A 25809-nucleotide genomic window follows, 5' to 3' on the forward strand; every position below is an offset into this window, starting at 1 on the left:
TGAGAGATACAGACCAGACAAGCCCGTTTTTCTATTGTAGCCAATATTCTCATTATATATATTGCTAGATTAACATTGCCTTATTGTAGTTTGATACTACGGTAATACATCAGCATTCTATATACCCTGATTATCTGGAACACAAATTTTAAACAGAAAGCTGGCCGGGCGCAGTGGCTCAAGCCTGTAATCCCAGCACATTGGGAGGCCTAGGCGGCGGATCACGAGGTCAGGAGATCGAGACCACGGTGAAACCCCGTTTCTACTAAAAATACAAAAAATTAGCCAGGCGCAGTGGCGGGCGCCTGTAGTCCCAGCTACTCAGGAGGCTAAGGCAGGAGAATGGCGTGAACCCGGGAGGTGGAGCTTGCAGTGAGCCGAGATTGCGCCACTGCACTCCAGCCTGGGCGACAGAGCGAGACTCCGTCTCAAAAAAAATAAATAAACAGAAAGCTGTCTGTTGCCTGGATTAAGGAAGACATAGGATTATCTTCATTGCTCTCACCCAGAAAACTATATATAATCAGTAAAGACATTAATTTGTCATAGTATTTATTAAGCTTCTACTGTGCATCAGGCACAGCATTATCTAAGAAGATGCTGCCGTCTAAGAAGAACCAAAGTGGGACTGCTGAGTTGGCCACTGAGTGCTTTACTGCCAGGTGTGGCTGATGGAACTGGATGTGGTTTTGTTTGTTTGTTTGTTTTTAAAATCTGCTTGGTCTGTATTATGTCAGCTCTTCCTTCTTCTCTGTTCCACATTCTAGTGACACAAGGAGGAGATTCTTCTCCCTGAGGTTAAAGAGAGTACCGGGGCAGCAAGATGGAGCACTGAGGCATCGGGACCCAGAGCAGTGGAAAGATTCTTAGAAACAGGCGAGTATTTGAAGAAAAGAGAAGTGTGAGCTTGAGTTCTGAGACAGGCAGCAATAAGGTAAGCTACCTTGCTGTTCAGTTTGAATCACTTCTTCGGAAAATCAGGTTCCATGATGTATTTTCAAGACTGAAAGTTCAATCACCTTTGCTGTCTGACTTCATTTGACCTGGCAGAAAAGAGGATAAGGAAACGGTGGGGTTTGCAACTGTCGCTCTTTAGAGACAATAAGCTCCCCACAGGCAGGAACAATGTCGTATTTTTTTCCTGCATCCTCTAAACACTGAAAGCAAGGTCAACTTTGCACTGAGTAGGTGCTTAATAGGTCTTTTCTGTCTTTTTTTAGCTACACCTATATATAAAAATATTTTTAATTTCAAAGTATTTACATCACCTTATAATGTTCAAAGTACTTTGCCACACATTAGCGCCTTTGAATCTTACATTACAAGGCTACCTAGTTTAGTGAACCAGCTGGACTTGGCAGTGTGCAAGCCAAAGGTAACTTTCTTCTATCTCACTGCTGACCCTTTACACCTACTCTGTAGAATCAGTCTTCCCTGTCAGATAAAATCCTGGACAGTTCCTACAGCATTTTCAGTTATTTCATGATTTGGAAAGCCCCAGTCAAGTTTAATATTAAACTTTCAAACCCTCATTCAATATAAAGTCTCTCCTGTTGCCAAGCTTTGGTTTGTCCCAGGCTCAGAAACCTACATCCAACATCAGCAGAGTAGGAGGAGCATGGACAATTTCAGATTTGGTTTGCTTCACCTCCTCCCCCACTGACCATTTCTGGCTTCTCCATAGTCAGGTGAAGGGAAGGGAGAAGAGATAAGGAAGGAAAGAAAAGGCCTCTCTTGTCAGGCAGAGTTGTAATCCAGTGTTGGTACCTCGAGTGTACTAATTGTCCATATGTTGGACTTGATCCTTTCTCTCCCAGGTTGCTTATGTGGGTATTTAGAAATTCTCCTCCCATCCCACATTCTCTGACTGCAATTCCCTAGTACAATCTCTAGCTAACCTCACAGGATGCTCCATGGCTTCTACAGCTAATAGTGCAATCCTTCTGCAGAGCCCACCTCACCCCCAAGCAGGATGCATCATGGCCAAGGTTCTTTTGCAAGATGGCACATGGCCTCCTCTGTCCACCAGACTCTACATCTGGCCCACAGGAAACAAGAACCTTTGCCCCACTGTGGTGGGAGGGCAGCTCACTCTATGGTAGCCCTGTCTCTGCTCTGCCACCACAAGGAAATCCAGCCAGCTGCTCACCTGGGACTTTCTCAGGTTGAGCCACATCCCGGTACCTCTCCCTCCTTAAGTTCCCTAGCCATACGTCAAGCTTTCCTGATCTTTGTCTGAAGCCCCTTCCCACTCAGCTTTGAGAGGAGGAGGGGGCAGAAGACAGGACAGGAGGGAACGTTCTGCACACTAACACTCTATCTCCAAAGAACTCTCCGCCTCTCCATTCTCTCCTAATTTTTTCCTTAGCCTCCTACAGTATAACTTGGAGGAAGGTGATAGCCAAGATTGACCAGCTCATTGTGGAATCACCCTTTAGCGTGGTTTCCCAATTTTAGGTCAGAGAACACAATACCAAAGTCAAGTTAACAGGAAATGTCCCTATTTTAACGATTCGTTTCAAAAGGTAAAATTGAAGAGAGGAAAGGAAGTAGCCATTAATTTTTTCACTTCCGTTTAACAGGTAAGGGAAATAGGCTCCGGCCTTAGTTTATACTGCCAGTAGGGGGCAGTATTGAGACTTCAACGAAAGTTGGCCTCAATCACCACGTCTACTGCCCAGAGCTCTCTCAGCCCTCTAGCTTCACAATATGCCCCCTGCTCATCCTCTCCCAATTAAGCACAAGACAAGAGACCTTGCCTTCAGACACCCTGCTGAGCCCTGAAACTGGGCACAGCTGAAGGTTCATAGGGAAAACCGTACAGGCTGAGTCTCCAGCTATAAGCAATCCCAGAACTAATGGTGATAATAATTGAAAACAGTTACATAGCACCTCTAAGCACTGGTCTAAGCATTTAACATCTTTTAATTAATAACTACATAATCCTTAAAACTATTCCCATGAGGTAGACACTGTTATTATCTGCCATTTTACAGATGAGGAAACTGAGGCACTGAGGGGTTAAATAGTTGTCCAAAATCATTCTATTAACTTATGAAGGCAGGCTCCTAGGCACAATTTCTGATGCTTTAATTCTCAGACTTTAGTTTGCCTGAGAATCACCTGGAGAACTTGTGGAAACACAGATTTCCAGTCCTTCCTACTGACTGTGTATCTGGCTTGCAGCCATTTTAACATGCCCCCTGTGATTCAGGTGAAGGTCTGTATGCACTAGGGCCCGGTACATCATTTATCCAGAGACAGACTTAGAACTGTCCTCATAACTGTGGGACACCATGGTAAGTAGGCCAAGGATGGACCCATCAGCAGCAACGTGCCAAGGAGAGTCAGTGTGAAGGGCAACTGGAAACTTCCTCAATTCACTCTTTTCCTCTACTTTCATTGTACGGATTGTTGAATAAGTGAAATGTTTGTTGAACAAATGAACCTGTTCCCAGGCCCCTGAAGACTGTGAAAAGAAGTTTACTTTTAATATAGTTTAAAAACACTCTGTAATCTAAAAAATAGCTCACACTATTGAACAACTTCAGCAAATCTTCTGCACTACCTGCCAAGGTCATAGTTTCAATCTCACCTTCAATTATTGATAGATTGCCTGATAATTTGAGAAGAGCGAAACAGACTTTTTTCAAGATTTGGAAAAGGAAAATCCTTTTAATAAGAGATTCCATCCTGATTACATAGCTCTTATCAGGAAATCCCTTGAAAGTTGAATTCCAGAAGGTAACTATTAAAAATGCCATTGAAAAACTGGAAATTATCTGCTTACACAGCTTAGAACAGACCCAAGAGGGATAGTATATTTGGTGCAAAACAAGAATTAAAGATTGTTCTTGTGGCCAGAACCGGACTGGAATTTTTGAACTACTTTTGCCCCCACAACTCCACTTCTTTTCATGGTTTGGCAATAAAATGCTCAAGGAAGTAGATAAGAAGGCAGGACGCTGGCCATTTTTGACTGAGGTAATGAATGTATTATTAATGATGCCACCAGTCAAGATTTTCAACAAGAGTGAATCAAATTGTGTTATAGAAATAAAAAAGCCTCAAGCCTGGAGCAGAGCTTGGCCAAAGGACAAGGAAGAGATGTAACAAGGCAGGAGCCAAAGACTAGACATAGATTGGCCTCTTCTAATGAATACCTAGACATGGGGGTCCTAAGACTCTGGAAAGACTAAGTCCGGGTCCAGTGCTTCAAAGTCGAACTCAAGAGTTACATCAGGAGAAGCCACATTGCCTAAAATCTACATTTACCTATTCTTCATACAGGGGTCCAAAGATACCAGTGGACTTCTGCCAGCAAAATTTCAACTTGCTCAGCTCTGGCCACATTACCCTCGAAAATGGCCCAACCTATCATCTGATTTAGAACTGCTTATTTCTTAAACTTCTTCAGCTCACTCTGAATGAAAATGTTTTAAGAAGCACTCCCAAATGTAAGACCAATTATGCACATCATGGGAAATTGATTTGCCTATGTTCCTCCATCCCCCCACCCTCTGCCTACCCCTTCACTCAGTGTTGGATTTCATATCCCTTCAGCACGACTTTTGGCTACAGGATGGGGGAGAAGACTTCCAAGCTTTCAAGCTGACCTTGGAGAAGTTACTGTCTCCCTGGGACACGTAACAGACATTGGCACAACAAGTGAAGGCCAAGCGGAGAATGACCTTGCTACTTTTTGTGTCCACTTGGCCTGGCTTTCAACCATTGGAATAGGAAAAAGCAGCCCCAGCAGGACCTGCGGGTCACAAAACCATGCTGTTTCTTCCTGGTGGTACCTTAGGACACTTCGTTGATAGAAAATTCATAAATAGTTTGTCTAATGTCTTTACCAAGTATCGAGAATAAGCTACAAATCAAGCATTATTGTGATCTCTTGTTTCTCATTATTAAATACAGAAACTACAATTTTGATATATCTTGTTGAAAAGAACCATTTAAGCTAAATATGAATATGGCTTTTATCTAGGATTAATGAACTGAATATTTTAAACTGTCCAATTAGCAAAATGTTTGCCTTTGAGGCACTAAAAAAAAAATTCAGTTTCCCCCGACCGCTACTCTTAGATCAACACCCCAGTGAAAGAAAACTCTGTGTAGGTATATATACATTAATTTTTCTTTCTACTGAAATATATGTTTATCATACATGTATTCATCAGCTTTCATGCATGCTGTCAGATGTGGAAAATTAGCTTTTGCATTTACTAACTCCTCTGTGGGAAAGAGGTCCCTCATGTGTTACATGGAGCTTTATTGTTTATGAGATTGAAAAATAAATGTTGCCATGGCTTTAAGATCTGGTGATTGGTAATCAGTTTTCATAAATGACCATGAATCACATCTGTGCTGGCCGGGCTTTGTTTGGAATATGAGATGGCTGTTCTGTCTTACAAGTAAGGAATTATTAATGTACCCTCCCTGGAGGGTTTCAATTTCACTCGTACAAATAGCTGTATATCTACCAAGTGTATGTTCAGTGTGCCTATCTATGAAATTTAAAATTATATGCTTTGTGTAAAACAGAATATATAATAGACTCTGAAATTGAATAAAACTTATTGGACTCATTTTTTATCCTTTGTGACATTTTTCTAGTAAGAGAGTTCAGACAAAAGGCACTGCCACCAAGGAGCCAGGAATGCAAAGTCCTGTCCAATTTAAATAATCACTCCTTTCTGTCGTGTTTTACAAAGAGATGTATTCAAACATGCTCTTTGGGCATTTCTATATTCTGTTCTTGGTTTTCACAAATATGAGCAGGCAAAGATCCCCTTTACTCCTTTTGTATGTTTTCGCTACATTAAAGAAAGTATAATCTTGGCGATTGTCTCATTATAAAAATGAGAGGGCATTCTTCTGAGATAAATAGGACAGAGACCTGGCTCACATGGATTTTAATTTAGTTCCAAATTTCACATCCCTCTTCTTCTCAACAAATAAGGTATGAAACAAAGTCCAAGATAATAAGGAGTTCATGGCGAATCCAATCATGCCATCCACCTTTCTAAAATCCTTCAGTGGGATCTGGCACAGTGGCTCACTCTTATAATCCCAGCACTTTGGGAGGCCAAAGTAGGAGGATCTCTGGAGGCCAGAAGTTCAAGAACCAGCTAGGCCAACATGGTGAAACCCATCTCTACTAAAAATACAAAAATTATCCAGGCATGGTGGGGCACGCCTGCAATCCCAGCTACGTGAGTGGCTAAGGCATGAGAATCTCTTGAATCCAGGTGGCAGGGGTTTCAGTGAGCCAAGATTGCACCACTGCACTCCAGCCTGGGCCACAGAGTGACATTCTGTCTCAAAAAGAAAAAAAAAAATCCTTCATTGATTACCTATATCCATATGGCTCGAACTTGTTAGCATGGCCTACAAAGCCTTTCCATGATCCACCCCTTGAAAAACCTTCCAACTTTCTGTCTCCCACTCCCCTTTACTGATACCTCTCTAGGCATCTGAACGCCTTTCATTCTGGGAATGCAGCTCTCTTGCTCTCTCTCTCCCTTACCCCCAACCCCATCCCACCCTCCCTCTTACCCTTTCCAGTTGGATCCAATGTTGTTGAATGCAACACTACATAAACTCTTTACTAGTAGTGCTGGCTGGGCCCTGTAGGTGGGAGAATCTTATGCCCACACAAGTTCTACGTGTTTATTCCTGTGAAAGTAAACTGCTCACCTCCCAGGATGAGAGGGGTCCAGTGTTATTATCTTGCCACCAGTGGCCACTTTATATTTTCAAGGAATGGTGCCATTTGGGTGTTCAGGACTGGCCTCTGTTGCTGGCAGGCTGGACAGTGGTGGTGGGAGTAAATAGATTAGCCTTGGTAACTCAGAATCCATGTTGCCGAACCCAGGTGTAGCATTCATCTCTGCCATAATGGCCACTCTGTTAATATATCCCTCAAGACAGCACTGAAGTGACTGATGACAGAGGATGGCTGCCATCATCCAGCTGAGTCATTTTGCCTATTTGGTTGTTTAGTGCGTCTTCTTTTGGTGATCTCTGGTAGGTACAACATGTGCTATAAAAATCTTCACACTTCATGACAATTCGCATTTGTCCATGCACATGTTATCAACCCAGACTTCGTTACTGATCTTCCAATCTGTTTCTATTTGCTACTGCCCATGAGGTCATATGTATTAAATCTTTTCTTTTTTTCATACAAAATAGATGGCCAAGTGCATTATCCAAAGCTCTTACAATTAAGAGAATTTTCTCCCACTGCTGTTTTTCAAGGATACCCCCAGGCTGTAATGAGGTGGCTGTCCATTTTTGGCTTTTACCCATATAACAAGTTGACCCATTGGTAAGCAAGATCAGCCTGTTTCCTCTTTCCTCAACTGCCTGCATGAGATCCCCCACTCAGTCCTAGGCATGAGCCAAGGGACAATCACTAATGCAATAGTAGTGGGTGTCACAGGGATCTGGGCTACCTGCTCAGGTACTTGCTTGTGTCCTCTGGTCCTGTCCATGCCCAACCAGGGTTGAACCACTTCCATCTTGCGATGGATTGTTGTGGGTCTACCCAACCTACGACTTGAAAGGTCTGACAGGACTCAGCTGATGATGGAGAGTTCCAGCCACATGGTCACCTGTTGCCGCATTGTTAGGCATTCTGTCACTATCAGGGCTCAGTAGTATACTAGGAGCTGATTTTTGTTCTTTTTAAAACAAAACCAAAAAACACACGAACAAAAAAACCATAATTCTCCATTGCAGGTAGCATGCCTTTATTCTAGAACCTCATGGGCCTGCTTTGGGATTCCATCACTGGAGCTTGTCACAACCCCTAGGTGGCATCTCTTGCCACCACTGATGCCTCCAACACCACAGAGTCTACTGGATCATATGGCTGAAGTGGTAGGACTGCAGAAACTTTGCCTGTTCTGGGCCTTCTTAAAGCTGGCAGGCTTTTGTGTTACTTATGTATGGGCCAGAGCAGTATCTCTATGTGTAGAATACACTACCAATGGAACTGAAAAGTCCTACCAGCACTGTTGTGCTCCCTTCTTCAAGATAGAAGGTGCAGGATGCAAGAATTTCTCTTCCTTTCAGAGGGATGTTGTATCATGCTTCTGACCACTGGGTTCCTAAAAATTTTATGAATATAATAGGTTCCTGAATATTTGCAGAATTCCTCTTCTGCTCCCCATGAGTCTTACCATAGCTTTCAGTATGCCACCTACCTCTTCTTTTTCCAGCCCAGTCAACATGATGTCATTGATGTAATGGATAAATGTGATGTTCTGCAAGATGTCCAGAAATCTTAGATCTGTGTCATTCATTATGGTAGCCCCTAACCTCATGTGGCTGTTGAGCATATAAAAGGTGACTAGTGCAACTGAGAAACTGAATATTTAATTTGAACTAATTTTAGTGAAGTTAAATTTAAAGACTGAAACCGGCTGGGCGCGGTGGCTCATGCCTGTAATCCTAGCACTTTGGGAGGCCGAGGGGGCGGATCACAAAGTCAGGAGATCAAGACCATCCTGGCTAACATGGTGAAACCCAGTCTCTACTAAAAATACAAAAAAATTAGCCGCGCGTGGCAGCGTGCGCCTGTAGTCCTAGCTGCTGGGGAGGCTGAGGCAGGAGAATGGCGTGAACCTGGGAGGCGGAGCTTGCAGTGAGCCAAGATCACACCACTGCACTCTAGCCTGGGTGACAGAGCAAGACTCCGTCTCAAAAAAAAAAGACTGAAACAGTGTAAAAACTTTTTTTGTTATACATAACGTCACCTTTTTTTGCAAGACTACATGGCATGTTAACCATTTCATGGAATAATATTACTATATATAAAGCACTTATGAGGGGCATGCATTATTTCTGGTATTACATATAAACACATCACCAATTGAGCAGATGTCAACAAATTCACTACAATTTTTTTCCAGGTATAAGTGTAATATTGTGTTTTTAAAAATATTTTTTGTAATCAGTAAATATCCCAATAATACCAATACAAAATGTAATTGATAATTAAATTAAAATGTTTATTGTTTTTATTATAATGTAACTAAACCATTTTTCTAGTTTAAAGAAATGAATATGGGTAATTTTTTAATATCAAAATGAAGGCATATTATTGAGGCAGATTTGAAAGAAAATGCAAAAGCTAGTACTACAATTGGAAAGGTAAAGAAAAAAAAGAGCCTGGAAGAAAGTATGTCACATGTTTTATGATGCATGGTGACTGCAATTTGTTACAGCCAAGCAAACCAAAAAAAAAAAAAAAATGTGGTTTGTTGTGTAACAAGTTTTTCGAGATAACAAAGTAAAAAATATTGAGACATTTTCAGCCAATATATAATGAATTTGATAAGGTTTCTCCCAAGAGTAAGAAAGGCAATCAATAAATTTAGTTACCTGAATTAGAATTAAATATCCAACAATAATTTTCTAAGAGTCTGAATGGGATCTGAGAGTATAACGTTGGTCAGCTATAAAATACCTTGGATTCTTACACAAAATAGAAAATGATTTCTGAATTTAGAGATGGTAAAAAAAATTACTATTCCAGTTATAAAAAGTTTATTTAAAAATTATGAGAAGCCAGGTATGGTGGTGCTCACCTGCAGTCCCAGCTACTCTGCAGGCTGATGCTGGAGAATCACTTGAGCCCAGGAGTTTGAGTCCAGCCTGGGCAGCAGAGTAAGACTCCATCTCTAAAATAAAAATTTTTAATGAAGTAAATAATTTTAAAATTATGAGAAAAATATAAAAAACATGTTTTACAAATAGTAAAATATCATCAATTAAGCAATAAAACAAGTATCAATAGAATACTAGACCTTTCTAACACTATCAAAAATAAATTGATTCAAATTTGAAAAATTGCGAGTACTTTTATTTAGCTTTAGATGAATCACACAATATTAAGAGACAAAGCCCAATTAATACGTTGGTATATTTTGTCTCATTTTGACTTCCAAATGTATAAACAAATGTCAATTTGCAACCTAAAAAATCAGACTCATCACATAGACTTTTAAAATGTTTTGTAACTCTCAAAAAACATTTTCACCTAAATATGAAAAATTCGTTTCCATCACTAATCCAAGTTTGACTTAACACTACTGTTAAGTTACTGGAATTTTAAAACAAGACACTGATGTCTCCCTTATTGATTTGTCCCACTATCTGATACATACTTGAAATTTTCGTGTTCAGTTTTCTGAAGCAAACTCTAGGAAAATCATCATTGATATAGTTGTTAAAACTATGCAGTGTATATGTGCAAAAGCTACGAATTGTCACCAGGTTATAGAACGTTTGAAAGAACCAAAAAAACAATAAAATTAATAATCTTATATTGGATGAGTAATAGAAGAATTGTACAGAAATTTCCTGAACCACAATCTGCAAATCCAATAAACTGTAAACTTCTCAAAACAAAAAGAATGCTTGCCAAATATCCAGTAATTAAAGGCAACAAATGGCAATGCAATCTACATTTTCTCACTGATGTTACACTACATATGAATAAACTAACTTTGAATCTCTATGGAAAGCAAAAGTGTATTTGTGACATAGGTACAAATATATGCAAATTTATGCTAAAATTAAAAGTTTTCATAATACAAATCAATAAGAATTTTTATGTATTTTTCCAACATGAACCAATATGGAGAAGATTTTAATTGTAATCAATAGTATTAAATAAATTGATTACAAAAACTATGAGAAAAACTTGGTGAACACTTTTTGATATTGATAAATGTAGGGCTGCTCTTCAATTTGTGCACTAACCCTTTGCATTCCATTTTAATAATACTGAGTTGACAAAAGAGCAAATGAATTTCATTAATTTTAGCAGTCTTAATTTTGAAACTGATACATATTTCCTTCAAAGTCAAATCAACTCTTTAAAAAAGATACATTTGTTGTGTCAATGAGGATGCAAGTATTAAAGAAAAAAATTATTCTTTTGTTAATTGATTCAGTTATCAGGTATTTTTAAAGTACGTTTGAAACAATTGGGCATATGAATCTACTTTTTCAAAGACAAATGTTATGAGATCACATATAGTCCATGAACATTTAGCATCAGAACTGAGATATGCTATAAGTGTAAAACACATCAGAAATACGGATGACATTGCACCAAAAAAAACTCACTAATATTTTTATGTTGGTTTCATAATGTTATTTTGGAAACATTGGGTTAAATAAAGTATATGATTAAAATTAATATTTTCTATTCCCTTTCTTTTTTGATTACTAAAAAATTTAAATTATATATGTGGCTCATATTTTATTTCTATTGGACGGCACTGTTCTAGAACTCCCCAGACTATATTTTGATACAGGGCAAGAGAGTTAGCATAGACCTGGAACAAAAATGTAAATGCATGAGTTAATCCATTCCATATGATGTGAATGTGAACTGTTTCTAAACCATTTTCGTGATTGCAATAGAAAAGATCCAATCGCCAAATCAATGGCTGCTTACCATATTACCTTACCATAGGCTGTATTAATCTGCTCTAGAAAACATAACACATTTGGCAAGGCAGCTATTATTGGGACTACTACGTAGTTGAGCTTGCAGTAATCTACCATGATCCTCCAAGTTCCATCCAGCTTTGCCAGGACCAGATGTATGAAATAAATGGAAATATGATGGGAACCTACCATCGTCCTCCCAGTTCCGTCCAGTTTTTAAAAGGACCAGATTTATGAAATAAATGGAATTAGATGGCAATCACTACTTCTGCATCGTTTAGATCCTTTAAGTATGACACTAATCTCAGTCATCCCCTCTATGATGTGATATTGGTTTTGATTCACTATCTTGACTACAGCGATATGATAGGGTAAGGGGAAGATCCTAGTCTTCCTTCTTTCCTCTGTATCAGGTCTGACTACACAGACTAATGCCCCAGTATGGTTCTTGCACCAACTGCGAAGTATGTCAAGCCCAAATGTATATTCAAGAAGGGGAAAATGACCACCTGACCTCATACAGGACTTCATATGCCTGCCCTGCAACAGGAGCATTATATAATTTGGGTCGTTGGGTATCAATATCACTCAAATCCATGCTCAATAGTCCTTGGAATGCCTTGGTGATCCCCTTTCCTCAGTGCAGTTACTCATACAAATGACCTTAGGTGTCTTGTAGAAGGGCTTGAGAAACGTTACTGCATGTGTATACCATGATGTTGCCGTGGTCCTTCTTCCTAGGGACTTAACCACCCCTCTGGGCAATATTCTTAGTTCTGGTTGAACTCTAACAAAACAAACCCAGTGTGGTTAGGCATTTAACCACTATCACTTTAAATGTCAGCAACTATCACTATTAAGTCTTAGCTCGGTTCTTGATTTTGAGATGAGAGCTTCTTTGTATGAAACCAAAGATGCCCTCTGGCTTTCTATTGCATTTACTCACCTTCAACTCTTCATTATCTTGCTGTAAAGCATCAGTGGAATTTAGCAATAGCCATCCAATCCTACCATGCTTATAGATACTATTTACTCGTTTCATACATTTATCTCAAAAGCCTGATACATCCTGCATGCTAGTACATTTCCTTCCCCCAGTTCACCATCTCATTTCATCACTAGTGAAAGTTTTGACAAAAGGAATGTTATCTTTGGCCAAGCACTGTCTGCATACCAGTGATTGGTAGACAGGCTAACCATTTATTGTCAATCTGATATCTAGAGATCTAAAGCCCCATTTAATCACCTGCTTTTCTCAGACCATGTCCAGTACCAATTTTCACAGGTTGAGCTCTTTGGAAGCAGATGTCAACAAGGAGAGATGAAGGTTCTGACGAAAAACATTGTTCCTTGGAGAAGGTGCACTGGGGCTGGGTCTTGGAATGTAGGATTGAGATAACAGAGAGGCATGGAGAGAATGATCTATAGATATTTCTTAAACAGAGTAAATAAAAATAAATCAGTGCTTTGAGAATATGGATTTTGTGAACAGGATAGATGTGGGGAGAAAGAAAATGGAATTAGGGACTGATCACATATCGGTGGAATCCAAAGAATAGACAATTGGAGAACAGAAGCTTGAGAGTTGAGGTTTGAGGAACACTCACTTATGAACCACAGGAGAAAAATGGAAGGAGCTAATGGTAAGAGGGGAGAAGAATCTAGGCAAGTCCTTAAGAATGCCACAGAAGAAGGATTTTATATAGGCAGCTCATCAGTGAGGCGAACCTACCACAACTCCCATGAGCCAATTTGCACAAGTACTACACTGATACTTAATTTTTCCCAATTAATTTTTTAATGTTTTCTCATTCATTATTTATGACAAATGTGGTTGCCAGATCTTTGATTCTGTCTTCCCTCAAGGTTAGAGCTTATTTCTTTAAATACACAAAAAGAGAAAGCATGTCTTTCCTGAGGAAGTCTCTGAAAATGAGCTGGAGATAAAAATATTTTCGTGAATTATTTTTTCCTGGCTACTGCAACAGCATATCTAGATATCTCATCATTACCAATTTGAGGGGTCAGTAATGCAGCCAATGGCTTCTGTCCAGGACAGAGATCTCCAGAGATGCCCTATGGGTTTGCATCCTTCTGCTGTGATCAGAAATAGGCCAACTGGCAGCACCACAAAGCTACGGCTCCAGTTGTACATACACAAAGTCCACTTAGGGGAAACGGTAGCTTATTATTTTCACGTTTAATAAAAGTGTGCATCGTTAATCCTCTCTAAAAGCTTGAGCAGCCATCTCCCTCCAGCATTTTGGAAACGTACAGCCATCAAAACCCAAATGCCTCACATCCAGGTTCACTTTATTATCCAGCCTGCATCTCTCCCTTTTCTTCCTAAATCTGTGTCCTCCAAGACCCCAAACTAGGTCCCACACGGTCTAGGTCTTTTCAACAAAAGTTTCTCTCACCTTCTTGCCTTACTTCAAATGTGGCTTTCTCCTGGGGTATCCCCTCTGCTTCCCTCACATCTTGAGACAGATCATTCTTGCACATTCTCTGATAGCTGCTCAATGCTATTTCTAGACAATTTCCCACTGTTTTCCTATAGAAGGTCCCCTGCTTCTTCCAAGCTTGTTGTCATTCTGCTTATGGGCCATTTTCTCGCCCCTCATCATCATCATATTTCCAGTCCCGTATCATGTCTTCATCAAAAAAGCCTGCGGCAGCTGGCCCCCAGGGCTCTCTTCTCAACCCAGAGCCCTGGGGCCCAGGCTTCCACCATTGCACTCACTTGGCCCAGTCCTCCTCACCTGGGCAACTTCTTTTCTGTTTATCTTTCCTCTGTTTACATCATGGAGAATTTATTTTTACCAACAACCACTCTATTTCTGAAACAACAACCACAACAAATTCAGATCTTACCTTCTGAGCACAACACTCTCTTAGCATGATCCCTCTCACACCTCCCACAGTCAACCTTCTGCACACAGAACCTTCCACGGAACCACCTCTTGGTCTCTGCAAATGCACTCTTGTCTTCACTTTCTTCTCCAATGAGTTTAAACTCTGTGATCCTCACTCAGTCCCTTTCTTACTAATGTCCTCAACTGTCTTGCCAATATATATTGGCAAATTTGGGCTACCATCTCCTCTTTTCTAGACAAATGAAGCAGCTTATCAATTGATTTCCTGGCTTCCCATGGATTCTCCACTCAAGTCTCTAGGGTGATCTTTTATAACTGCAAAGCTGATCACATCACATCCCCACTTTAAACACTTCAGAGGTTCCCCCATCCTGATTGCTTACAAGGACCTGCCTGATCTACCATTGCTTTAATCTCAAGTCTCATCTCTTCAACACTCATTTGTTAACTTCTGTTCCCATCCTCCTATCATAGTCAAATACTTTCAGTTCTTTTTTTTTTTGTTTGTTTTTTTGTTTTTTTTTTTTTGAGACGGAGTCTCGCTCTGTTGCCCAGGCTGGAGTGCAGTGGCGCGATCTCGGCTCACTGCAAGCTCCGGCTCCCGGGTTCACGCCATTCTCCTGCCTCAGCCTCCCGAGTAGCTGGGACTACAGGCGCCCGCCAACACACCCGGCTAATTTTTTGTATTTTTAGTAGAGACGGGGTTTCACCGTGTTAGCCAGGATGGTCTCGATCTCCTGACCTCGTGATCCGCCCGCCTCGGCCTCCCAAAGTGCTGGGATTACAGGCTTGAGCCACCGCGCCCGGCCTACTTTCAGTTCTTAGAATGTGTCTTCCCTGCCATTTGCCTCCCCCCCTTTCTCTTCCCTACTTCCCTTCTCATTCTTTCCTTTCCATCCACTCCCCTCTCTCACTCATCTCTTCCTACAGGATGGTCCTTATCCCCAGGATGATTTTTTCCCTCTCCACTTTCCCTGATTTCTCCTATTTATCCTTCAGATATCCATCCCTCCAGAAAGCATTTCCTGACTTCTAAGTTGGGATAGCTTTCCCCTGCCCTTAGCATAAACTATCTCGACATTATAAAAGTATTATTATCTGAATTGAAATTGCTGTAGTTCCTTAGCCTTACACACATGACGGCCCCCATCACTCTGTTCGCCAGCACACTTCTCACCTTGTCACTCAGGCTCCTCCCACAGCAGAGCAAACCACCTTTCTCTCCTCATCCACCAACTCTCGTGTAAACTGCATTGTTCATATTTTCCTGAGCTCACCCGTCCTCTCCAACCACAATACTCTCCTGAACATTTCTCCATATACCAAGCTCTTTGATGACTTCATATCTGCGTGATTTTTCCTCCTGCTTAAAAAAGCCTTTCCTCTCTAGCAGGAGACTTCCCAATCAGCTTGAAGATTTAGCTCAGATGTCAACTATTATATAAGTCCAGTTCTCTTCTCTGTGCTCTCTCAGTGCTCTGCTCAGAACTCTCAGAGCACAGAACACTATAATTCCAGACATAAATGTGCATGTCCCACTGAGACAATGTCCTGAAAGGCATGGCTATCTATTCAGTGTTACATCCATGAGGCCTTGTGTATAGGGAAGGGAGGAAGGGTTTCAATAATCATTAGACAAGTGTGGAATGGTTCACAAACCTCTCCTCAAGTTCCACAACGTTCATGATTTTCCCGAATTCAACTATGCTTTTCAAACAACCACAATTGTCAGAGAATCACCCATTAAAATGTATGTGCCACTTATTTTGCTTCTAACTAGTCAGTATTTATAGACAAAACTGTCTAAACGGCATTGTTTGTGTTTTCGTGAGACCACAAGAATTTGCTAAAGGCAGAGTTGGTTGTTTTGACCAGACATTTCCAGTTTTTCACAGGAAGATGATGATACAATTTTATTCTAGAACAAACCACAAGCCTAAATAAGAATTTATTAGAACAAAATTGTTGTTTTGTACGTTTGTTATTTTTTCTCAGCCTACCAAATCTACTATCATCTGAATGAAAGGTGTGAAGATGAAAAAGAAACAGCAAAAGAAATTTGACCTTTACTCTAGAATTTGATTAATGATTCTAACTTTCTTGGAAATGGTGTTATTTCATTAAAATATTAAAGCCTTTGGATTGTTATTTACTGAGCCTATAAACAACACATTTCTAAATTGTATTTGTTTTATGACTCACTGTCATTTGAAGTAAAATTAGTTCACTGAAATTACATCTCATACTGTATAGTGGCCAAATATACATTGTCAACGGATCTAACTTGATACCCTGCCCTTTGACTTTTACAAGGAGTCCATAAAATATTGGGAAATCAAAGAAGATGGGATGAGTGTTGTGGGAGAATTCTGCTTGCCCTTTGCTAGAATTTAGCAGAAGGTCAAAGGCAATAAAGTATTTATTTTTCAACCAATAAACATTTGTTGGGTACTTTCTAGGTACCTTGATATGTCTGTAAACTTTGGCAATACAGCAGCAATGAAGGGAAACACCACCACTGTCCTCTGAGAGTTTCCAGTAAAAAACAGGTAAGAGGCAGCTAAATTAAGAAGCTACAGTAATGTATGATAGTGTTATTGCACAGGACAGACAGAGTATCATAATTGCCCTCCTGAAGCTTATAAGTCTACTGGGAAACACTTGCTAGTCTTGCGGCTGTACAAAATTCCAGAGTTTACTTAAGGATTCTGGTGCAACTAAACTTGGGATATAGTAGCCTACAGTCAGGAGAAGCAAAAGGGTCCAGTCTCAGGCTGCCATTTTGTGTTGCCATAAATAACCAGAACACTGAGATAGCTGGTCTGGCCCAGTTGTTAGACTACAGGGAGATTCATTGTTCAAGACTGTCGGGTGGGAAAACAGAAACAAGAAGTGAACATTCCCTGGCACTCAAACCAATAGATGCCAATAGGTTTGGTTAAATTTTCTTTTAGAAATAAATGGAAATAATTAAGTTATCAAACCCTACTCTGTCTATCGTACAGTAAGTATTCAAAAATATTTATTGGGTAAGTAAGTGAATAACTTTACAGGCTTTCCAAACGCAAAAGCAGTCTCTTTATGTCACTGATGACAATGCTTGTTATTGGACCCAGTGCAATATGATGATTTGTCCCAGAATACAGAAAAGCAGTGAATGTTGAGTTTTTCAGGAAGGCTGGGACCTTAAAGTCACTACCTTAGAGTAAAATACTCCAATAGAACAGCTACAGATGGAAAGTCATTATCCCACCTTTATTTGTCCCTGAAGACAAGAGCCTATAAACTTGATCCCTTTTGGTGTCCTGCATTTCTACCATTCAGGGAGAAACTACCAGCTGCATTTACAACTAGATTATCCCAAACAATGCAAACGTGTCTTCATTACATTTTACTAAATTTTCACTCAAATTTTATTTCCTCAAAACAAAAGTGCCTTGGGATTCTAAAAAGGGCCCATTTTCTGCACAAATGTTGGAAGAATCTGTCAGTGGCATGATACTTTTTAGAATATCCAAATCAGCTATGACCTCAGTATAAAGCTGTTCTATAATGGATTTGAGATGTGTAATTTCCAGACTTTACTTGGCAAAAAGATCTCTGTCTTTGCCAAGCCATTTAGCAAGTGTTCCCATCACTTCAATCTGTCATGGGTTGTGTTTAATAAGGCATGTGCTTCCACAGCTACCCCCACTAGGCTGATAGGAGCTTGTCACCTGCTAGATGGCTGCAATCACTCTTCCCAATGATAAGGAGATAGAGGAGCATTCTGCATCAACAATGAAATCCTGCATCTTTTAGGGCATTCCAGAGATGGTTCTCAGAGGCTATGACCTAGAGATACAGGGCAATTAGAATACCCAATGGAATAGGATAGAAGATGGACACAACACAAATGTCATAAGAGCTACCTACTTTTCTCAATCCCAGTGAAAATTAAAGAGCCAGCAGCTCAGAAGTGCTCAAGAGATCATTTTGTTTCAGCCTGGAGATTTTAAACAAATACAACTTTATTTCAGCTTTATAGATGTGAAGGCACAGATAAAGAGAGAACAGGTGTATTGCCCAGAGACAGACAGCAAATCAACAAAATATTTGAGTATAGAAACCAAATCTCTTACCTGAAAATAATCTTCACTAGAGCTCTCAAACTTTTCCACCTAAATATCTTTAATTACAGAAGAGGGTATGCACTCAACCCCAAGGGAAGGAAATAGGAACTCATAGCAGCTGGCCATAAGCATAAAATTTCTCTGAAATCACATGTTGCAATTTTTAAAATTTTTGCAAATTTTGTATTCTACTCAGTGAAGCATCTGTTTGGCTTAATAGAAAATCATTTTTCCTTAAAATTACTAGGCAAAATTCGTGCTTCAAGAAGATGCCATGTTTGTTCTACATCTTTGTATATTCTCAGGGATAAGGCCACCCAAGTTCAAGCAACATGCCTACTGCATGAGAATGTAACCACTCTTTCTCTGGCATTCTTCACTCACTCCATCCTAAAACAGTCTTATCATACAAATGGCATTTTGCTACCCAGGCTTACCTCCTGAGATGTAGTCATGGTGGAATAAGACAAGCAAAGAACCACTGTCATCATGCAGTTCTTGCTTTTTAACCTCAACCCTCCAGCCTTGAAAGATTTTCCCCAGCCCTATGTCATAACACCACTGGATTGGTAGATGAGGGTGAAGGAAGAAAGTCATGAATCCCGGAAGAAACTATCTAAATAAATTGGCTCCTCACCTTCCAAATTTGTACATAAGTGCAACAACACGGAAAGTTCATAGTATTAATAACTATGAGTTGGTCAGGAATACAGCATCAGAAGGTTCTAAGGAACCTTGTTCCATTTGCTAACTCTGAGCCTCTTCTCTTGGGAAAGGCAATATTCTACAGTAGGAGTCAAATTCCTTCTTTCAATATCAACTTATTTGTCTTTTCTACTGTATTTTTATTATAATCATTGCCAAAGATGCTTTAGATGTAAGTACTTTACTTTAGATGCAAAATATTAGACAGAAAGAAATGTACACTAATAAGCTAAGCCACTGATGCCATGTTGCATACCTTATGTTCAGTCCAAGACTGGCTACTCGAATTTTTAATATTGTGGTATTGTACAGATATCACATACCTACCACTGTAAAGTCAGGTAGTGGTCCTTCCTCTGCTAGAGTATTCTAGGAGACAGCACCTTTGATGGCTAATTTTATGCATCAATTTGACTGGGCCATGAGGTCCCAAGATATTTGGTCAAACATTATTCTGGGTATGTGTATGAGGGTGTTTCTGGATGAGATTAGCATTTGAATCAGTAGGCTGAGTAAAGCAGATTGCCTTCTCTAATGTGAATAGGCTTCATCCAGTTAATTGAAGGTCTAAATTTTTTTCAAAAGGTGCAGTAAGAAGGAGCTCTCTCTCTCTCTCTCTCTTTCTGCCTGTCTTTGAGTGGGGACATCCATTTTTTCCTGCCTTTGGATTCAGACTCATACTAGATCTTACACCATCAGTTCTCATGGTCCTTAGGCCTTTGGACTCAGACAGGATCTATACCATTGACTCTCCTACGTCTCCACTTGGTCAACTGCAGATGCTAGGACTTCTCAGCCTCCATAATTGAAGGAGCCAATTGTGTACAATAAGTCTCTTATAATAAATATAGGTACACATTTGACCCTTAAACAACACAGGTTTGAACTGCATGGGTCCACTTACATGTGGATTGTTTTCAACAAGATGCAGATTAAAAATGCAGTGCTCGAGGGAGGCAAAACCCTTCTCTATGAAAGGCCAACTTTTCTTATTAGTGGGTTCCACGGGCTGACTGCCAGACTTGAGTATGCACAGATTTTGGCACACGCAGGGGGTCGTGGAATCAATCCTCCATGTATATCAAGGGATGACTTTGCGTATATACATACATATGTCATTGGCTCTCTCTTTCTGAAGAACATTGACTAATATAGCACCCCACTCCCACTCTCTCCACTAGATCTGGAGCTACTCAGAGATGTCTTGCGGCCACTGATTATATCACTGTCATTGCCACTGACTATATCACTGTCATTGTCTCAGTTGCAATTATATAGTAAATGTATTTTTCTCTCATTTTGAAATGTTTCCTTTAAAATAGAAGCATTTATTTGATCTGTGCTATCTTTTATGACTGTTGAGTAACTGAATTTTATGGTATATCTATTACTAATATACTTGGATCCCACAGAGGAATTTATGTGTGTTTCTTAAGTTTAATAAAATATTATGCATATGTTTTTTTATGTTTTGGCAAGATTTCCATTACATTGGCTTGGTGCAGTTTATGCATTTTTTATTTTCTATTTTAATATAGACTCTGCTCCCTGGGATTTCTATTAGTAATGCTGGAAGACTTGGAGCAGGCTTTTAGAAGTAAAAGTTGTTATTTAAACCCTTCCACAATGCATAATTAAATACATGGCAGTGAAGGATGATACCGTACATTTAATAGATGAAGCCAATTACAGTAGCAACTTTAAGGAAAAATGTTAGAATTCTAACCCTTGAGTTTGAACCTTAGAAGGTCAGCTAATTACCCATCTCCCCAAACTTATAGCAATGCCCAGGCAACCACATGATCTAATAAAGGAAGCAATGACTAGAGGGCAATGTCTCCAATATTCCAATATTAAGAATAAACTAATGTCCCCAAAGTACTTGGGGCGGGGGGCAGCAAAGTTCCCATAGATTAGAAAGGGGCCACCAATGTCTCCAAACATATCCTATGGGCAACAGCTCCCCGATTGCTGAGAAGGACTTTGTCTGAGCTTGTCTTCACCAATCTGCGTTTCCCTCACCCCATCCAGATCTTTCTGTTGCCATACGACCTTTGCACAACTTTCCTAGAACTATAACTGCCCCCTCCCCCAAGCCTACTGCATGTCCCACAATAGCGGCTCCCTCTTCTCTTTTGCATTCTGTACCAAAGACCCGGAGGGAATTCCCTCCCACTCTGACCCACATAGACTGTGACTATGAATATGTCACTGTGATTTTGCCAAGAAGGCACCCCTGGATATCAAGCCTTGAGCCAGGTCAGATTCTACAATCATGTCATCAGACCCTGTGCTGGGTGCTAGTGATGCACAGGGCAATAAGACAGAGTCCCTGACTTGGAAAGGAAATCAGACATAAATGGCTCATTTCAATGAAAGGTCGTGGGGGCTCAGAGGCATATGGTGCTGAAGCTTAGAACAGAGTCACTAACTCAGGCCTGGAGTTCAGGAAGGGCTTTCTGGAGACAAAACCTAAACTGAGTCTGAAGGAAGTTGGGAATATGAATGATACAAGTAAAAGGCTTCCTTAACCCTCTCATACTGTACCATCTCCGACTTCTAATTTTCTTTTCCAAAAATAGCCCAATTATATAAAACCCAGGTCCCAAAGCCACAGGGCAACGTGTCCTAGTTCCTGGAGTCCTCAGTGGTCAAGACCCCCACAGGATACCATCCGGGAAATCACCTGTTTGATGAGACTGACACACATACACACACACACACACACACACACACACACACACACACTCCTGCTCTCCATCCATGGGGCATCTTCTTAGTCTGCAGCATCTCACAAGGGTGCTGTGTTTCCTCAATGCTGCAAGTAATGAAGCTTAAAAATGGCTTCTTCTTTTGTGGGGGAGGCAGGGATATGGACAAACATCTCAATGCCTGAGAAGAGAAGTTCTAGAAAGACAAAGTAAATGATGCTCATATGCCCTGATTGTGAAGGGCATATCTTCCAATCTTTAGTGAATGGTTACTGCACCCAATTTAGATTTTCAATCCCACAGCCTACCCTGTGTGGGAAGACAAAGAGCCTCAATTTCCAGGTTTATAAATGTCAAAGACGGGATATTCTCACTAAAATTGTGGTGAGCATTTATGTGTTCATTAAATGTGATTGCTGCCATAATGATATACACTTTAAACTCCTTTAACCATTTAAGAGAAAACTTAAACTTCAACAAAACCCCATAGCACAGCATTAAGACCCAGTTTTGTATTTTTTTCTTTTTCCCTTTTAGCAAACCAATTACAGTGCTGGAGTGGGTGAAATACCCCAAGGAATAGTTTATAAGATCATATAGTAATTGGGCCAATTTACAGTAGGTAACTGAGAAATGCCTAAAATTGTCATTTCTCCTGGTTAGGGCTGAATAGGAAAGAATGTGATTAATAAATAGCTTAAGCAGCAAACAGAAGGTAGTTATAATGCACCAATGCTCTGGGGAGAGGAGGTATTGAGAAAATCATTACAATAAGTACAGGCAGGCGTTTTGCTTAAAAATTCTGAAACAACTTTTCAAAACATCACATTAAGGAGATATTTGGGCTGCAATTGCTTTTTAAAATTTTATTTAAATGGCCATTCAATTAAAAGATCAAACTCCAGATATCTTAAGGTGAATTGAAATCAAGGAGGATTTTTCGGGGTGCATGAAAATCCAGGGGCTCAGGGCCAGATCTTTGACATCTTCCCACAGTTCCTGTCTAGAAGACAGGGCAGGGCATCATCTCAGAAGCATGTTGCCACAGTCCCTGCTCTACAACTCCATAACCCAGGAAGGTGAGGAGGCATCATTTGGGGAATGATGGGCAGAGTCAGCATGTCTCATTATCTATTCTGGACAGAACCTCAGGCTCCCAGGGGCCTTTTGTTTTACACAAGTTGTTCAGGAAACACACCCCAGTGCTGTATGAATGTCATTCTTCAAACAGAAGAGTGAAAGCTCCAAAGAGGCAGACCTCTGGCCTTGAGAAATTAAGCCCTTCCGGTGGCTTTGGCTTAATTGTGAAGCTTAAGGATAAGCTTATCCTGGGCTTCCTTCAATCATTCTTTCTGCCTCTTTTTCTTCCTCAGTCTCTGTAAGGGACATAAGTTTATTTTGACCATCTGACATCCTTTCTCTTTTTCTGGAAACAATGCCTCCCTTCTTTAGAATTGTTTCTTCCCGACTCCAGACTGCTCTGAGGGGGCTGTCAACCACAATGTTTTCCCACTCTCCATACGCCAGCCACAGGAGAGTGTCACAACACAGGCATCACCCAAAGTGGTAACCCCATCCCTCGAGCCACAGTAAAGGCTCTGGGATGATTTCATAACCCAAGCCACCCCGGTCAGGAGCTTTCCTTCAGGTTTTATATTTGAGTGTCTCTTGTTAAATGAGTTAAAAGCTTGGACGATAGAAGCCTGAAGCTGACTCTAGTCCTGTCTCCTGCCCCTATGGCCACAGGGTAGAAGCCTGTCTACAGTTGAAAAGAGTCCTGACTGGTAACTCCTTTTCTGTCTCCTCTTGCCCTGTTCCTATCTGGTACTTCTTTCCTTCAGAGCTTTCCTCTCAAATCACTGTCAGCTAATCCTCACCAGGTTTACCTAATTATTTGTAAATGTTAGTTGCCCTAGCTACAGTCAGCTACAGGCCCACACCAAGAAGAAGTACATATATCCAAAGAGGGTGAAATGGTAGAGTGATTAGAAAACAAGTAATTAAATAGCTAATCCGAAGTATACAGTGGATACTCACCTTCAAGAGCAGAAGACTCTGCAAGACGGGAAAGGTAACTGGGAATCTCTTCAGCTCCATCATGTTCTACTAGGTTCAGAAAATAGAAGAGACCAATGTATGGAAAGTACAAAAATACAGACTTTTTAACAATATAGGTGGAGATTTTTAGGAATCTGATAATCCTAAATTAGAAAGTTCTCCCATGAAGGATGAGATCCCTGTTGACAGAAGTATTCAACTTCTAAGCAAGGATATTTCTTAAGAAATTTACACAATGGGGTGTAAGAATAAATCACCAGCAATGGATTCTAAAATTCTAGGAAGAATCAAAGCAATGGCTCAAAGAGTGGTATGAAGCTACCTGACACATTTTATAAACACCCCTACCCATCCTAGTGAAAACAGAGAGCAACGATGGGCACCCATTCCTTATAAGGAGGCTGCTTAGACTCCAGATTCTTGAGGCTCCCTGGTGCCTATCTGTGTGCAGGAAGGAAGTCTAGCTGGAGATGCTGAACATGTTTGGCTGGGCATGCTTAGGGGCAAGTAGCTCAAAAGTGCAGTAGAGACAGAACACCACTAGGTCAGTCCCTGAAAGCCACCTTGGTTCAGACCCATGAACAAATAACCAGGGCAATGGTATAATGTTAGGTAACCTAAAATAAAAAGAAATTCCTCTCCTGAAACTGCTGTTCTACTCATTATCGATGCCTGAAGTTCTAGCATAGAGCCTTCACGAGGCTTTGAACACCATTGAGAGTCAAACAAAGAGACAGAGCAAGAGATCCTGCAATGGAATCATCAACACCTTAGTTGAAGAATTATAGAGCAGAAGAGCTTGGCAGGGTAGGAATAGCATTTCTTCCTCTCCACACCACTGATCTGATACCTCAGGGTATCTTAGTAAAATTCTGCGTCAGCCACCTAACTAATTCCTCAGCATTTCCTCCTGCACATTGCAGCCACAGTGCGCAATATTTCAAAAATGCAGACCTGACTAGATTTCCCAGCACCACTTAAAACCCTCCAATGCTCCTCTCATTGACTTCAGATCAAAGTCTTTGATCGTTAGCACCATCTAGAAGTTCCTCAATGATTTAGCGCTAACTCTCCACCCTCAGTTCCGACCCTTCTTGCCTCACATTGAGTTTCCATGGAAATTCCAATACACCCATGCACTCCTTGTTATTTCTCATCTCTGTATCTTAGTTTGAGTTGTTGCTCCTACCCAAAACATCTTTCTAAGCTTGTTTATATTAATAATTTATATTTACGGTTCAAGAGTAAGCTCATACTCTTGGTTTTCATACTCTTTCTCCTCCCACAAAAGCCCAGTAGCTTCACCAAGGGGACAAAGTGTGATGGATCCAGAGGCAGGGTGAAAGAATAGTAGGAAAAGGGCATTGACAATATGAAGTGCTTCTTATGCATCGGGCACACCATAGGCCCTCTATGTTTAACTCTTACCAATCACATAGCCATAATCTAAGCCACTTAAGTGTCAGGCCCTCTCAGAGTCCATGTCCCAACTTGGGGGCTGTTCGAAATATGTCCTTTTAGGAGAAAGACTCGTTTGAGATTTTAGAAGCTACCTTCTTCTCCAGAGTTCCCAGCATTTGCAGAAGGCCAAAACCACTGCAGCACAGTAGATGGAAGCCATCACCAAGAGGCTGATTGGCAGCCACCAAGGAAGCCAGCTGCTCTGAGAATGGAAGCCAGGGAACACAGCATACTGAAGTGCTGTTCTCACTCCCATTTAATGAACTTTGGCAGAGCTGCATCCAGCAGCACTGACTACACCTAAGTATGGCAATGCCCTGAGCAGGACAGCCCCATATGAAGAAACACATCACAAGGTTCATGCTTATCTGAGTCAGTCTCGAACTGATAACATAAACTAGTGAATTA

At 40.6% G+C, this 25809-nt stretch overlaps 1 long non-coding RNA gene across 1 annotated transcript; it reads right to left on the reverse strand.

The window, feature by feature from the left end:
- Nucleotides 1–606: 606 nt before the first annotated feature.
- On the reverse strand, nt 607–2282 carry LOC134733469 (uncharacterized). Its single transcript, XR_010116938.1, has 3 exons — nt 2150–2282; nt 944–1043; nt 607–792 (listed from the first exon to the last, which is right to left on the reverse strand). It is a non-coding gene; the product is annotated as an uncharacterized lncRNA (long non-coding RNA).
- Nucleotides 2283–25809: the final 23527 nt, after the last annotated feature.

Source organism: Symphalangus syndactylus, chromosome 18 (assembly GCF_028878055.3).
Source record: "Symphalangus syndactylus isolate Jambi chromosome 18, NHGRI_mSymSyn1-v2.1_pri, whole genome shotgun sequence".
NCBI lineage: Eukaryota > Metazoa > Chordata > Mammalia > Primates > Hylobatidae > Symphalangus > Symphalangus syndactylus.